Here is a 19,266-nt window from a genome sequence, read left to right as displayed (position 1 = left end):
ACTGAAATTCAACACAAATTACACCTATACCGTTCTGTGTTTCATGTTTAATTCCAGTTAGTGATTTATAAACATTGGATTTGTTATTAAATTAAAATTTTATATTTTATCGTAATCGAAATCGTAATGCAATGCATAATAATGACACGACACTATTGTGCTAGTTGTTTTTGTTTATTGTGAACCACGATTCTTTATTAATCAGTTTTTAAATGTATAAAGGAAAAAATGTCTTCTTTTAATTTTATATATTTTTTAGTACTACAAGCATTATAATATAATATATATAAATAATTTTGGCTTCCGATGTGATAACCTACTTAATACGGGTAGTATGCGACCCATAATATCATTTTTATTATTATTTATTATTTTTAATAATTTTTTTACCATGAGTTATACATTAGGATACCTTTATTAGGACATTTCTCAGGATTAAAAAATACAAGTCTGAAATATATTACCTAGGTACTAACACAAAATCGCTGTTCCAAAGCCCGAAATAATGAAGAGTTTGGTGGTATACATAATAAAAGAATGTAAAAGAATGAGAAAAAAACGAAACTCGGATGAGAGGCTTTAAAAAGTACATTTCTTTTAAGTGTTAGAATACCTATTGAGAATTCTGAAATAGCTATTGCGATATAAACGGCGCATCTACTTTATTACCGAGACAATTTAAAAATATAGTGCTGGCCATCTATTCACCTAAACAAACTTTATTTGACGAATTCTTAACAGAAATGAAATGATCCGTTATAATTAATAATTTTTAAATGTGTTAAAGTAAAAATCTATCTCGTATGTATGTATGATTGATTATACACAAGTAATTAACGCTGATAAGTGATGAGCAATTTATATGCAGTAAAATTGTCATAATTTATTGCATTCGTAGGTATATATGTGGAAAAATGAACTTAATAGCTGGTATAAATAATAACGCAATTATATAAAAAAAATTGTTATAATTTTAATACGAAAATATGTTAACATTACTCAGTATAGTTAAAGTGTTAAGTGTACAGATTTCGTGTGACTTTATAATATAATAGTTTTTTTTCCAATTAGGTATTTCAATATTTGAATATAAATAAATACATTTTAATGCATATTTAATGTATACAAATAAATTAACTATTTTAATAAGTTATACGCAACATTGACGAGTAATTTATAATTTAGTTTGTTTTAATATAGTTGTGTATATAATTATAAACAATAATTTACTCGCTACGGCTTGTATTTCATTGACGGTCTGGTTTGAATCACATCCTTGTTTTTGCCATAATATCCGACTTTACTCTCGGTCCGTATAAAACCGGAAACTCTGAAAAAAAAATATACATTTATATATAATATGGTACATGAAAATATCTAATATAAACCGTCGAGGTGAGATAGTACGCTCTCGCCGCTACACGGAATATGCATTAAAGTAATCGTCCGCAAAAAAGTCGGTGGCGCGCAATATAATAGTAATAATAATAATAATAATATCTCGACAAAATAATAATATCGGCGAACATTTGCTGGCCGAGAGCGGAAAAAAATATTCAATTTTTCTTTTCATTCGGCTTTTGTGCGATGTTTATTTTCTTTGACCGACTTACCGCCACCGCCGGGGGGTGTTACATTATTACTATTATTATTATACGCACAGTTTGATTGAAAAAAAAATAAGCCAGTACTCGTGGCACGCCGATTTCCCGAGTCTTATGCACATTCAACACACCAATTGCGATTTTATTTTATTTTTAGAATACTATTTTAGTGGATAAAAATATATTATCATTTCGTTCACGGCTATTCGTTTTTACGTACATCATAATTCATAACATTTTAATGAAAAAACATATGATATGGCAACTACTAATACGCGTTAATTATACGGAGTATTTTTTACTTTTGTAATTCCCTCTATTGAGTATACGTTTAAAAATATTATGAAGAGAAAAACATGAATATTTACGATCTGAACGACCGCTGTGTTTCCACGATTTTTGTACAATAATACACGTATATGTTATGTTATATAAAAATGAATGTTTCTTTATCTATCCTATAATAGCTATATAGACTCAAAAACTACTGAACCGTTATCAATAGATTTCATGAGACTCTGAGGGTATTCATAGATTATTATCCCAACCCATATTGGTTTCTGTAGATTGACTCATATATCATGAATTCAGGTTTGGCTCGTGAAAATTAAATATATTTTTATGTTTATTTAAATAGTTTCTATTAATTGTGTAAATCATATTGCTATTATAAATAAAATAAAATACTGACAATAAACAAAATTTAATTAAATAATTACCATAATATTTTCATAGGCCTAGTAAATTTTTTACTTGATATTTTAAAACGTATAACAACTTCTCAATTTTGACAAAAAATTAATAGGATTTTGTCCCATATGTAGACTGTAGAGCAAAACTATATTTATTAATAAGTGAATTGTATTTTTTTCATGTAAATAATATTTTTTTTTAGACATCATTCATATCTATAAAAATAAAACAATATTTTAAATGTAATTTTTCACTCATATTTAACTTGTTTTATATTTTTAAGCTCTCGGTGTGCTTTAGAGTTAGTAGTACGGTATTTGCCAGCCTTCCCGTATAATGCATATACGTTTATATACAATATAAATATATGATACATCATTGGATAGGTATAGTATAATATATTATATTTATTTTGATTAAAATCATAATCCGTTCGTCGTATAAGGTACGATACTGTCGTTAATTAAAATTACGATTTTAATTAAGTTTGTATCCTTGTTTGTGTAAAGAATCGTAAATAATTAATCAGTAATCTATTCAATCATCATGACACATTTTAATGACTGTAGTTATACTAAACATAATTTATGTATACGTAGGTATACTGGTATAAAGTTATTGGGAAAAGAGAATTTTTTTTATACGCCTCTATATAACTCAATTTATTAAAGTTAGTCGTTTTCACTACGTTATTATAATACGCATTATCATAACTTAACATCAGTGTACAATCTACGAGTCAAATAATCTTGTAATATTTTATAATCCGTACCCCATTGTTATTTAACATCTTGCACATCGTGTTCTAATATTCCAGTAAAATTGTAAGATACTTGTAAAATATTTTGGCATTACATTTTAATTTTTAACGTATACCCATACATGAGTAGTAATGTATAATATATGTCTACTTGCGCCATATTATTCTCCCGCCACAATTATACTTGCCGCCATTTATTACGACTTATAAGCATGAAATACCGCGCCAATGACTATTAAAAAGCCAAATATTAATAATTTGGCTTCGAGAAAGTCACGAATATCACGGTAAACTGTTAAGGGGTCGTCGAGGATCGCCGACGGCGTCTCGAGAATTCTGCGGTACTGACTTCATGCCGTATAGTAGTAATCACGCGAATTCTGCGGGGAAGGAAGGATCATTAGATCTCCCCTACCCTCGTAATCCTTGCAGCATGTCTATATACGAGTGTGTGTGTGTGTGTGTGTTTGTGTATGTGTGTGTGTTTGTGTATGTGTGTGTGTCTGATATATAATAATGATTTCGTAGTCAAATCAAACTTTTACTGTAGGCAAAACCGCAACACACCCCTTTCCGATCTCACCACAAGTGACCCCGAATACGCAGTATTGTGTCCGCGTCCATATACTACCTATATCTAATATAATGCATTGCCGATAACTATATACTGCACTGCACCTCTTTTTCGATTCGCCAATCGGCGGCAGCAGTGTTGTAAACGACCGTTTTTCAAGACGGTCCGCGCGGGTCTTTGTACGCGGCCATTAATCAGAACGAGAAAAGGCTTGTGGAAAAATGCGTTTCCATTTATTCGGCATTATAAAAGCGAAATTAAACGAAACGCCGAACACGCTATACTTTTGAAGCACGCCGATTAATCAACTACCTAGGAGAGGGGGGGGGGTACACGACACATATAATGGAATGGTATGTATCAGGCATTATATTAATATATTATTTTATCATATATTATACTAGCAGTCCCGTATACACTTCGTTGCCCGTACAAAATGCATCCGTGTTAAATCCGGTGGCCTAATGCTAACTTTTAGCATAAAGCGTGTGGATAAATAATATTTTCGGTTTTTTTCATTCGGTACATAGATGATATTTCCGAAATATCGACGCTACATAGCCATCGCTACAAGCGTTGTCCGTCCACATTGTTTTGATCATTTAAAAGCAGCATAAAAAAATAAATATATATTTTTCGTTGAGGTGTCAGACCACATATTTCTTTTTTAAGTAATCTTCAGTTTTTCTAATACTGCTTTGTAAACCATATTATTCATTTTTATGATGAGGGGCATAAATTTATAAAATGTTTTCCGAGGTTACTCGGGTTCCATCAGCATAGCAGTTTTCCTCGTGCACTTCGTTGCCCATTAAAATTATGCCTTTTATGTGGTTATAACATTGTTCGATTCGTTATTTATACTTGTCGTTCACAAACGACACGATGTTCCTTTTATAAATTTATATTTTCCGATTATTTCAAAAATTAATAACTTGATTGTTAATTAACTTATTATAGAATCAGACATGGGTTTAAAACCTTCTTCTCCCGAACGAACGCATGGTACTACATAGTACTTGTTGTACCTCAGTTTTAGTGTGCTTATTAGTTCACTGGCAAATTGTTAATTTTTTAACACATTTTTATAATCATTATTTTAAAATAAGCTGAAAAAATTTAAGTTAATACGATATCGACAATTCTTCTATAGTTGTATTGAGCTCAACTTTACCAAGTAAAAATATTTACCATGTTTTGTATAAAATTTAAATTTATTTTCCTGGACGGATGGCCCAAATATTCACTAATATTTTATCGCTCAATATTCCGTGGACGGGAATTGGATCCAGAAACTATGTTTAAAACCTGCTCCGTCATGTGATCTTCCATTTAAATAAAACCTTATGATGATCAGATGAATGATCCATGGATCATTGGTATCATATTGGGTACAATCGGGAATTTAAACCATCCAAGGACCCACTCAAACACACAAAAATGTTTTTCAAAATTGGTCCAATCGTTTAGGAGGTCAGTCAAACAGTGGCATATACACGTACAATGGCCTATGACTCAGAAAAAATTCAGTTAGCTTGTGTAATGTTATTTTCTATTCTACAATATGCACGTATACTTTATTGTATATACCTATACACATTACACATATGTGTATTGTGTATGTGTTGAGCAGCAACCATCACGGTCGTTCACCCGCAAACAATATAATTAATTCTAGGAAGTTTATACCCTAAAAGTTTTTAAAATATACATGCATGCATTTATACGCTAAAAACTCGCCAAAAATGCCCTAAAGGATACCTATATACAGACTAATTATTAAATATGCTAAAAAATTGCATTAATCAGCCAAAATATTTGAATTTATATGTATTTGTAACAAAAAAAAAGGAAAATAACAATAATAAGGGGCAGGGGCTAAGGATTAATAATAAATATATAATAATGAAAAAATTGTAAAATCGATGAATACAACAACATTACCACGGGTGAAATTCACAAGACGAACTCTATATATTTACGAACACCGGTTGATTAGAGTATCACATTTTCATAAATATAGTTTGTGTGTAGACACAATATTATAGATGTTTTATTAAACGTTATCTCAACTAAAAATATAAATGAAGAAAACACACAGTCCACATTTATATTATCCAAATAACATTTGTTCAAATATAATGTATACGAGTATATTAAATTATTTTTTTTTACCAATTTAAAGTACAAATTTAATTCTAATTTCAAAATATATACATACACATTGATTAAAATTCAAGTATAACTAAATAAAGTTTAACACAAGAAAAAGCGTTAAATATACAAAAAAATCAAACTATTTACTAGTTATACTATAAACTTCTGTACCATTGCTATGTTTAAATGTTTTGGATAATTATTGAAAAACATGCTAACTTATAAAAGTCTTTAACCCTATTTATACGTAATACATATTTTATACTTTCGAATCATTATATAGGTATACTGCTGCAATTATAATATTATATCCCGCGTCGGACGACGTTGGTTGACGCGTGTTCAGAAACGCGAAACTCTCATTTAGAACCCGCGGGTACCTAAATGAGTTTTAAACATTTTAATTTTTACATTTTAGGAAACGTTTTTATTACCTCCATAAATCCAAGAACAGACAGCAATGGCGTGTTTACGGAGTCTCGCCACCACTCCTCATATTACCGGGACCAACAAACGTATTGCGCAGCACATACATTTACACAGTTACACATTATAAAAACTTTTTAAATAAACATGTTATTGTAAATTAACAGAATTTTATTTTTTAATTACACAAAATATATACAACGTCCGTGTATTATTCGTGCTATACGCCCTTACCCCTCGGTAGTTTAAAAATTAAAAAGTTCTGGTTTTATCAATCTTTTAAATCACAATTAAATTACGTCTCAACTATACGCGTATTGACGCATTTGCGTCAACCACAGACCAATTCGTTTCCAATACTTGAAATGGACTTTATAGTACAAAATATATTTTTATCCATATTCGGCCATTATGTACTTCACTACAATACATTTTATTTTTTCTCGCGCCTGTTTACCTTCGTGTACATGAACATTTAGGTATATTGAATGCTTCAATGCGTATGATTTTTTTCCTAGTCCGTAATATTTATACACACATAACACACACACACACACACACACACACATATTATATATATGTATAATGTATATAATATATATATATATAATATAATATAATATATATTTTATTACGTTCTCATTTGGTTTGTTCATCGTGGTGAGTGAATTGTGACGGAAGACAATATAATGTTCATTTCTGTGACACTCGCCACTCCAAGACACTTCTTTTATATTATATTATGTGTTACAAGTACGTGAAAGTCAATAACTACTGTATGTATAATGTACATAAGCGATATCCCTCCCTCTATCAACTAAACCACCACATGATTCATCGTGGCTACATCGATTATAACTCGAAGTCGTCAAAGTGAAACTTTCAATACTCGCCTGGGTATGCCAAAATTTCGGACACAAAATAACTAAAACTTTCTTCTTATAAACCTAGCTATCTACAAAAACGATTCGCATCACGGCGTACAGAGACAGTTTGACTTTAAATATTATCATCTATCATCCACTATTAAAAATTGCTTACAACTCCTGCGAATCTTGCTTGACATAAATTCTCTATTTTCCTCAACCGCGCTAGAAATGGTATAATAACTTTGTTTTATTCAATGCATTGCTTATATTATGACACCGCAGTATATGTAAATGTTATAATGTCACAGAGTAAGACAATTCAATTTAAATTTTTTTACGTAACGTTGCATTAAACACAAGGACGGGGATAAATTATATTTCTACTATTATTTAGTTTGTTATTTATATTATACTTTTTTATATTATGTACAATTTAGATTGGAAAATAACAAAGAAGTATTTAAACTAAAATTTCTCTCTGTAATTAAAATTTTCAAACTTCTGTAATTATAATTAAACCACATATTATTATGTTAATAACACTTAATAATATACTTAACATACTCGTGTGCGAATAAAAAAAATATTTATTTGATTAACAGTATTTACCGCAGTCTTTATCATATAAAAATATAAAAAATATCAAGATACGAGTGGTTACTATATTTTGTATATAAAAATTCTTATTGTAATTTTACATTTATATAACACATATAGTTTGTTAAATACGCAAGAATCTTTTAGGTTAGGTACTGTTACTTTTATACATGACTCAATTCATTATAATCCTATATTCTGGATATCACCTCTTGGCATCACACTTTAAGTGAACGTGCGTTTAAAGGCTTATACGTTTAGAAACCAATTGACATTACATTTTGTGCACATATATTTTAAGACTCTGCAAATATATTTTATAACTTTATTTTTCAACTCATATTAGTTCTTATAGTAATGGCTCACACAGAAATTTAGTTTTAGCTCATGAAAATCGAACATTTTTTTGTTTATAAATAGAGTTTTGATTGGTTACAAATATTAAAAATATTTTTATATAATCTATTAAAATCTATTAGATTTTGATGACAATTTCAGATGTTATAGATATTTCAGATATAGATATCAGGAAAGTTTGGAAAATAGTTTGAACCACGTTCAAAAATACTTAATGTTATTCCACCATAAGTGGATTAAAAAATGTTGATAAAATTAAAATGGTGTCGTATTTTATATTAGTTAATATCATGGACAAAGTAAAGTTATATATAGCTAGTATAATTAGTATATGATAAATGTAAGTTATGGATATATTTAAAAATATAAAACGGATGTATCTTTTGTATATTAAAAACGGTATCTCGAACAATAAATTTCAACCAGATATATTTTTTCTCATTTACAGTATATAGGATAGTGATAGGTACCTACGTATGTGTAGGAGGTATCTATGGTCGATTTATAATAAAGTTTTGCGAAAACCAGTGCTGTTCCGAGTGTGGATGCGCACATCAAAAAACGTATACAATAACGACAATAAGCATAACGACAGTGTTACAATGTTATTATTGTGACGATGATTTTTATTATTTTCTGGCACGAATATATATTGTTATTATACATGTCGGTCGATATAATATTATATATGTAGGTATATAGTACGGCCATTTGGCGTTCAATAGCGCGCGTTATTACGACCCAAAGACAAAATACCACGCAGTGCGTTGTATTATAATATCTGGGTAGGTATACACATACTATACGTACATCCGGAAAAAATATTGACGGTAAAAATATAAACAATAACAGCAACGTTGGAACGATGTGAAACAAAGAGATAGTGTGTGTAAGTACTTAAAGAAAAAATGTGTGTGTGCGTGCATATATATTTAAAAAAATGTTAATAATATTGTACATTTAAAAAAAAAATAAAAATAAATCGTTTTTTTGCAAACTTCCTGTGATATCTATTTGACATGATATTATATACATCGGTTCGATCATATAATAATAACATAATATTATTATACACGTTACGGTGGGGGGGAGGGAGGGAGGACATACATTCCGGTCCCTTCGTTCTTCGCACACCCCGATGCAGGCTGCATTATTCCGGTCATGAGTATATAATATATTATTATATACATACATCGCCATCCGCCGTGGTTAACATAATAATATAAACAAAAAATAAAAAAATAATAATAATGGTAAACAATGAATAATAATAATATTAATATAATAGAACTATTATGCAACTCCGTTTAACGGCAAAGCTCGGGTAATCGGTTTTAAATACCGTATTGACCCTGAACTGTGTTTATTTGTGTTATATACATACCTTCATTATGTGAACGTGCATAAAACGGATAAACGGAATACGGAATAGATAATAATAATAAAGGTATGCATTTGTGCAATCGACTGAGGATTGTCATGAACCAAACAAATGCATGTTTATATTATGTATATTATTATAATAATATATCGTACAAAAACGAGTACAAATATTTAAGGCTCTCGTTACACTACGATAAATAAACTGCGTATAAAATAATCTTCTACATAGGTATTATATATTTTGTATTTATTTCATCCGTACAGTACACACGATCATGGTTTTCGAGTAAGTATATAACTAATCATTAATACACTTATTATTAATATCATAATATATTGTTTATGGTTCGACGACGGTAAAGTAAACCCGTATAATACACGAACGATTTGTTGCATTGGTTGATAATAGAGATTCGATTTATCATTTACCTAAATCATGACCACGATTATTGCGGCTGTTTGCGCGATTAGCTAAAATTAAATTTAAGTAGTCGTTTAGTGCCACTAAAATGTAAAATAGGCAGCTACATTAATTCTAGGATATTCTTTTGCAGTATAAGCACTCATTATCCGGAAAAATATTAAAGCTTTTGAAAATGGCCATCATTTTTTAACTCATTAAAAAAGAACATTTTTGCTATTTCATCGTTATCGTGTTTTTAAGGTTTTACTTTTTTGAATGGCAACTTAAATTTAAAATTCAATTTCATATTCAAAAACAGAATATTTTTCTTGGGATGTTTTATGAAAACAAATTTAGAATTAATTTATCATAAGTAGGTACTTATATAAGGTACTTACAGTTTAGATGAGTGGAACAGTGGACCAAAATTGCACTGACGTTATACCTATCACTCCACTCCTCCAATATAAATTTTAAATACTTATAACCACTCATTCCTAATTCAATTTTGATATATAAAAATTCTCAGAAAAATATCCTACTTGAAAACAAGAAATTAAAACTGTATACTATCATTCAAAAATGTAAAAAACTTTAGAAAAAATATGACTTTTCTGAAAACTAATGCGTTGTTGACAAAAATCCTTACAATATACTATGATAAAAATTTCTATCATGTATATCATATTATAATTAAGATAAATGTGAAAAAGGTTAAGCGGAGAAATATTTATAATATGGTTTTAAAAGTTGACAAGTACCCACTAAACTTGCATTTATATAAATATAAATTATGATTTCAATTTATCTTGTATGACAACATAAAAGAAAATTTTGATTTGTCTGTTTATAAAATAATAAAAGGATTATAACTTATAAAATATTAATAAGGTTTACAAAAATCCATAAAATAATACGAACAACTTTTCCAAAAAATTAATAATTTAGGTCAAGTAATAAAATAAACAATCAAAAACTGATCTCTATGAGAAAAATAATATAATATTAGCCAAAACTCGAAAGACGTGTTTCTCGTGCTTTCATTGTATAACTGTAATAGGGTTACTTGACATTGACTAATGACTACAATTGTTGAACTATTATTTAATAGTACTTCTTCTATATTATGTTTACAACTATTTTTTTAAATAACATAATATAATATTATCTTTATATTATAATATAAATATCATATCATAATACATAATTTACTAAAACAGGTACTATAACGAAATAATATTACACATTTTAATTTGTTTCAAAGTAAACATCGGCAGGTGTATATTGAATAAATTAAAAATTAAAAAAAAACTTTGGTCCAAGCAACAATTTAGTATTTTACATCATGTGCTGTAATTAGGTACCTAATATTCATTAATAGTTTAAAAAAAAGTATGTTACTTGATTAAAATAGGTATGTTTGAATTGACGTCAATGCGTGATTGTTATTATTAGTATCTTGATGACTAATATTCAATAAGATATTTGGTTTACGAATGGCTGAGTCAGTATCTATAATTATGCGCTCATCATCATTATCTTCGTGATAACGCTTAAAACTGTTTGGTTATCACTTTTTTACGTTAAAACGAGAGTTTGATTATAATTATGAAACAATTAAAAATAAATAATTTGTTGGTGTAATGTATGTATAAACGTAGGTATAAGGCGTGGTCCGATGCACCATTAATAAAATACATTCTACCAAAAATGATGATGACGTACAAATTAATAACAGTAATATTATTCTGACACGACCGTATGGTCATAACCGTCGTTTGAAATAAAATTTAAATCAACCATACATAAACAAATTACATTTATCACACATTTTGAAAATGCGAAACCTCCGACCGACTTTTTTAAAACCACAGTGCGTTTATAAATTATATTATATGTTTTATTATTTTACTAGCTCTCTACGACATTTCAATCGTATGTACAAATATTATACATATATATTAAATATAAATACACTATATAATATAATATACCTTCAACGGCGCCGGTTTTTTTTTTTTGTTTTTCGGACTTTATTATACGGTACGGAGTCAGGGCGTTTTTTATATTCGCCCTGATATACTGCAATAACATCAACAATGTGTATTGTTTATGTCTTAAGCCAAAATATATATATATATAATATAAGTAAATAAATAAAAGTTTCCGACTCTGTTCGCGTTCTCGAGGTATAGAAGAGAAAAAAACGTACAAAAAATATTGGTGCTCTTATACGTGGTATACGGTATAGTGTACCTATAAGCATACACACGCTCCGTGGACTGCAGAATTATATACCTATACTTATCAGCTATATATATATATATCTCCGGGGCCTACGGTTTGCGTATATATTTTTGACGTCTCGGCGCCGTGATGGGACCAATAAATTTTCGCCAATACGAAACGAACCGAAACTTTGTTTCGGAATTATGGCCAATAAACTTTCCCGCAGTACCTACCTAATATAATAATGGATAAAATGTATATTACGCATATTTATTTATCATACATTTTATAATCCCCGTGCTTTCTGAACGTAGTTATTTCTGGCAAAAGTATGTCTCATATTGCATAATATACCTACCGAATGATCGAATTAACGTGAGACGATTATATTATTTCAAAAACTATTGACGTTTTAAAAAATAGTTGGTAATTTTAAGCATAAAAAATATATATTTTTATCATTATCTTTAATTTTTCAATTGGAGTGGAGTCATAAAGGGATAACATGCAAAATGTTGGTCAACTACTCCGTTCGTCTAAACTTTAAATACTTATAACAGTTATAACTTATAGGTTACAACTGATAAACTTTTGTTTGAAATTTGATTTTGATAGATTAAATAACATTCTGATTCTTCGGAATATGAAACTAAAAATGTATGTTATCGTTCAAAATAATAAAAAACTTAAAAATTATAACTATTAAAATAGTAAAAATAAACAATATTTTCAAGAAAATTTAGTGTTCACTGATGAACATCTTACATTTGAATCAGTCTGTATAGGTACATCTTATTCCATAAAATGATTATAATATATTTAAAAAAATGATTTTATGCGTATTTTACGTTTAGGTTTAAAATTGTTTCGATGTAAAATACTTGTTTTGACGTCATTTTCAATCGATATAATGACAATAATAATATGATGTTAAAAAAAAACTTAAAGCGCTATATATACTACGGCCGATCGCAGGAGTCGTTAAAAACGTCGTATAATTAAAAAAAATATATAAAAGCACGCATACTGAATGTAGCTGGTAAGTTTCTACTCGTACACATATATTTAATGGGTATAGGTATAAACATATTATATCACACTGGGTAGCTCACTCGGACAAGTGTGTTAGTGGCATTAGTTTCCGTGCGTTAAATTGTGTGTACGTAATGTGTTCAAAGTCATTATAATTAATGCGAAAAATTAAAATCGTGTCTGTGTAATAAAATAAGTTTCCGCTACCTAATTACGATGCGCGTTTAATATTATAATCAACCGCGTAATAGCGAGGGTTTCCGAGAAACATGTTTTTCACTGTCACAATTATATTTTAGCTACGTCATTTCGTATGAATAATTAAATTTAAATTGCAAAAAGAAAGATTCACTTGTAAATACGTACGTTTCAAAAAAATTATGACGGTCGACTTTAATGTCTTCTGATGGAAACTTAATGTTTTATAATAACAAATAATAATTAATAATAACAAGCACTTACAATTAAATTATCATTTCACTAGTCCTTCGGAAAATTAAATTTTATTTTTGTAATTAATTATTAATAACGTCAAAAATAATTCCTTTTGCATTTTATGACATATTTAATGTAAAATTTCAAAAACGCACATTAGAATGGGACGTATTATTGTTTATTGTATTAACAGTAGTTTACAACAATTATATATTATTCATAATAATTTATTAATATAATAAGTAATCATAATTTATTTAGAATAACAAATATCCGGACACAATTTATTATATTAGATCAAATTTATGAAAGTTGACTAACTATATTATTATGTCATCATCATCATATATAGCGTAAGGGGCTATTGAGGTCCAACGCTGCCCTCACAATAAATAATTATGTTATATTCGATAGTAATAAAATATTTGATTAGATTGTCTAGGTATAGTATTTTTCAAATGTTGACATTAAAACAAACATATATAATACATACTTATATAGTTGAATGTCCTTAACTTCATATTTAAATAAATATTTGAGGTGTTAGCAGATTTTATATAGGGAACAATATACAATAAAAAATATTTTTTAATATCAGTAAATACTTAATAAATTATACATTGAATCATTATAAGTAATTATTATGTAATATCTACAAACACTATAATACTAGAGAAAAAATTATAAATATGCAAATATTGTCTTATATAAATATTCGAGGTATATACTCACACCAATAGATAAGGTTTCTCTCCTCCAGTAAATATTTCAAAAGAGAAAAATATATTTTATGATCAAATGTATTAATTGTGCTATATGTTAAATATCTCTATTTTTCTTTAATAAAAAACAAATTTAATTAAATGGTCATTTTTTTTAACAATAGTTATAATCTTTAATAATAATTATAATTTAAACAATATTTTAAGTGTGTTAGAAGTGGAATTTTGTTCCTTAATCCTAACAACCTCCCTCAACCTAACCTCCATATATGTCATATGTTTATTAAATTAGGTAAAAATAATATTAAAATATATGCCTAACCAAATAATCTTCTAAAACAACAATTTATAACATACGTATATTCAAAATAATAAAAATTGTTCTACAAATGTACAAATATAAAATCAAACTTCCATTTAAAATAACCGTTTAGTCTGTAATAGCGTTTAGTGCTGCTCGATTTCAATGAGCAAATATGAGTACGTGATATACCTATATCAAATCAGCATTGCGCTATTACCTATTACCTAGAGTTTAAATTTAAGAATTTTTATAATATTTGTTACTGTATACAATTTTACCAAATAATATAATATATCTGATATAGGTATAATTATTATTTTCTGTGTGTATCGTGTATTGTAGAAGCAATTGTAAAGGTCGGCCGAAAATCGCATTTGGAAATACTGAATGGAACGGTTGAAACTGCATTTGTCAAATAAAAATGATTATACGATTTCAACGATTTGACCTTTTACTCGTCTACAATAACAAAATTTTAGTATTATCTCTGGTGGCTAACCCGAAACGTGTGAATACTACAAAATGCGAAAAATACAGAATGACCACAGATATAAAAGGTTCATAGAAACACGCGTATATCGCTAATGTTCAAATCGTTTATCAAGTATTTTATTCGACTCGATAACGTGAATTGACAGAAAAATTGCGAGAGCTCGAAAATATTTCAGAAAGTTTTGGATCTTGCAGTGTCGGCGTCATGTCATGTGGCCCAACTGTAATAAGATTCGATTATACTGTATCAAAGATACGAATGGATCCCGTGCGGGTTAAAAATATAGATCCGTCGTGATATCTACTAATCAATACATATAATATTATATTGATATTGAAATTCAGTGCACAAAAAAAAATATTTAATCGTTGTCATTTTTTCGGTATTTAATGTTTAACCGACTTAACCGAAAAAACTAAAAATAAATAGATTAAAAACCGAACGTAACGGTGCGTGTTTAAGTAGCACATCATTATGATGAAAACTGACGTTTTAGAAAATTCTAGGAGACATTTAAAATGAAACAAACGCAAACCTTTAAATTCTTTGTATTGACTTTTTTCAACGTTTAGAAACGAAACTAGGACAACGACAATTTTGTCATCTTTATACGCAACGACATTTTTTATACAAAATTTAAGATAAAATAATTTTTCAAAGCAAAAACTACATTTATTTTTATTTAAACTTGTATATTCAACAATAGCTTTCATAACTTTTTTAATAATTTATCTCCATACAATAGTTACAAATTATAATAACATTGTGTAAATAATTTTAAATAATTTTAAAAATACCTTTAGTAAACTTTACTATTAAACGATTCATAATATCATAATGACATTAAAAATCTACATGATTATGATGAACATTTAAAAAAAATGCAATGCTGTAGTTGACATTATACTATATTAGATTGATAACAATTTATAATAAAAAAGGAAACACAAAAGCTCATGAAAAATTGAGTTTATAATATATTCCAATTGAGACAAATGGTTATATTCTTTTCCGATGTTAAGTTTAGATTTTTTTAAATATAAAACTTTGTAGCAATATGCCCTAGAGAGTTTCTGAAAAATAATCTCATCATGAATTGAGGAATTAATTGCTTGATTTTTAGAACAAGTGAACTTTTTTAACAACTTTTCTTTTGAAAGAAGATAACACAACAAATATACTTTAATACTATCCAAAATTATATTTCGTCCACGAACATTCGACTAGCTGGGAATACATTACGTATGGGTTACACAACTTAAAATTAAAAACGAGATACACCGAAAATATTACAATGGTAATCATAGCAATAGCCGTATTTATTACGATATATTCGAATAATTTAACCGTTCGGAAAACACCTCGATGGCTTAAAATGGGTATTACACAACGTTTTAATACCACGGTGTGGTCGATATTTGAAATACTCCTTTCCTACACCCTTACCACTTGCCCAACCCAACTCGTTCTCCGGCCATAATTGGTTTTCTTGACACGAATTTCGGATTAAAAATGATAAAATAAAATACGCGACCGGAAGCCGGTGGCGAGGGTTGGATGGAGCATTGTTAGCACAGCCGCTCTTCACTTCAGTTCCCTTTTCCCTTCTTTTTTGAAACTTGTACCGTTCGGATCTGAAGTAGGATGTTAAGGACCTTGTATTTTTCATAATTTTTTTTGTCGACATCGTCGTCAAAACCCGTTTTCAAGATGAGTATATTATGTGAGAATTAAGCGCGAGATAAAAAAAATATATATTATAATATTATAATAGACGTCAAACGACAAGGATTGTGGATCTATAATCTTTAAAGTTTATAAGTCAAAGCAAAATTTTTATATCACAATAAAAAATGATGGGCTCAGCTGTAACCTTTGTAGCAGATTTTGTCCCTATATAATATTCATAAAATATTATATCAGTCTAAGTAATACAAACATTTTCATTCTATAATATTGTAATAAACACTATACATAAAGAAGTGATTGTGGTAGTGTTTGTCTAGTCATACCATACATCACAGTTGTATTCTGTGTCCGTCTATCTGTCCATTAGTTACTATAATACCAAAATAGTTACAATTTTTGATATTAAGAAATAACTAATTAAAAAATAATATTTTAATACTGCAATTGAATGGATAAATAATTTTATAACAGTTCCACTCAAAGTATATCCATCTAGCATTAAAATACGAATGTTTAATGTATAGAATTATAAAACTAAATAGTATTAAAAATTAGCTAGTAAATTATGAATGTAACCAATTTTTTTTTAGATTGTACATGGAATTATAGTTTACTGCGTTGAATTAAAATACATTTAGAACCTACAGGAAATTGAGCACGATTAAAGAGTGAACTTTTCTATTTTTTTTTTTTAAACTCGATTACGTTCCCTATATTTTTGATAGACGACAATAAAAAAATCAATTTTTAATATTACTTGGCTACTTGTCTTGTTTATTTATCGTATTTTTATGTTATCCATGTGTGAGCTGTTTGCTTCCATAACTGCGCGTACGTTTTTTAACGCTACAACTTTCGGGTACCTAATGTGGTTATAGAATACATGTGTGTATAGTTCCATTGACAAAATATCAAATTCTCAAAAGGTAGTTCGTATACGAATTTAATATAATGATACAATAGTGTACAATAAAGGTGTCGTTCATCGTGATATATGCGTATTGTAATATAATATAATATTATAAATAATAATATAAGACACGAATGTTCAAAATAATTATAAAGTATTTCATTCAGGATCAATACAAGGCAGAAATAGGATTCGGGATAACTACCTTATTGAAGCGAACCAATAACATATTTCACTCTGGTGGCGCATATTATGTAATTTTTAATTTTAATTATAATCATACAATACAATAATAATATATATAGAGGAATATTTATATTATGTTTATACATTATGCATAATACATATGTATCGTCAGTCGTCACCGTTGGACTTTATACATTTGCGCAACAAACACTGCGAAAGAAGGTCGAACGTCTATGGTTAAAACAAACGTCGAAACGACATGGTTCGGGATTGTTACTGACCTAATAACAGCGTTTCCCCATTAGTGGGATGTGGTTTGTATAACGTCAACATTTTCGCGAAAACTCTTAAAGAAACTATTTAGAAAAAAAACAAGGCGTTTTTCCCGAATAAACCGCATTCGACGCGCGCTTTGAAACTACATTCCTGATCTTTATATATAATATAATATATTGCGCTAAACATAATGTATTGCATATCATCACAAACGAAAATAATATTGCTATAATTTTTTTAAGTTTCCGATACTTGCGTATTATATTTTTGACTACCAATATTTTTGCATATCTTAGATTCTGAGATGAGCGATTTCCAATAACAAACTGAATCTAGTTTGTACTTTGGTGGATCAAAAGTAGAAATTGTTTAATACTTTTAAAATAATCGAAAGAGGAGGGGGGGATACAAATATTTTTTAAATTTTAATTGTAATACGTACTATTATTATTATTTAGTAATCGCGATGGTTTTGCCTTAGGTAAACCATAGGTTTTTCATTAAATACAATAATTTACCATTGAATTCAAAATTAACACATAAATTTATTATGAGGTATACACTCCACACTTACTGCACTGCAGAACGATTGCTACTTGACAGATTTTTATGTACAAATAAAATTACAACCTTATGGCTTAAATTTAATTTCCACTCAATTTTAGTGTTATTTCATAATTATATTAATAGTAATTATACATAAATTTTTTTTTTGTGTGTTTACTACACTTGAGTTTATATTATACATTATAAGATACCTATATTAAAAAGTGGTCTTTTAGCTCGTTTAAATATAAAAAAATATAAATAAATAAAATATGTGAGTAGGTACCCTTAATTTAAAGATATAAAATAAATAATAATTAAAATGATAGTTAATATTATACTTTATAGATTGTTTTTTATAATTCGTGGGCATACGGTGATTTTACCGACATACGCATTACATTTTCGATTCTCAAAATAAAGTTTAAAAATTATCAATGTATATAATATTAGGAATTTATGATTGTAAAAGATACAGTTTACTATATTGTTATTATTATTATTTTTTTTTTTTTATCGAACAATATAGTATAATAAGAATTTGAAACTTTTCCCCGTTGGCTTTCGATTTGCAGACAACAACATATATTTAACACGATTCAACAGTTCAGTCGTTCGATT

The 19,266-nt window shown here is 28.3% G+C and overlaps 1 protein-coding gene across 1 annotated transcript in view; it reads right to left on the bottom strand.

Annotated features, from left to right (window-relative positions):
- Positions 1-948: 948 nt before the first annotated feature.
- The window catches only part of LOC132922746 (protein naked cuticle homolog), a 63,782-nt gene continuing 45,464 nt past the window's right edge, over positions 949-19,266 (bottom strand). Inside the window, exon 3 of the mRNA XM_060986427.1 lies at positions 949-1,330. The gene's annotated coding sequence lies outside the window, so the exon portion shown is untranslated. The remainder of the gene's footprint in view (positions 1,331-19,266) is intronic.

Source organism: Rhopalosiphum padi, chromosome 2, assembly GCF_020882245.1.
Source record: "Rhopalosiphum padi isolate XX-2018 chromosome 2, ASM2088224v1, whole genome shotgun sequence".
Classification (NCBI taxonomy): domain Eukaryota; kingdom Metazoa; phylum Arthropoda; class Insecta; order Hemiptera; family Aphididae; genus Rhopalosiphum; species Rhopalosiphum padi.
Note: the sequence above shows the minus strand (reverse complement) of the source record. Positions and strands in the feature narration are given on the sequence as shown.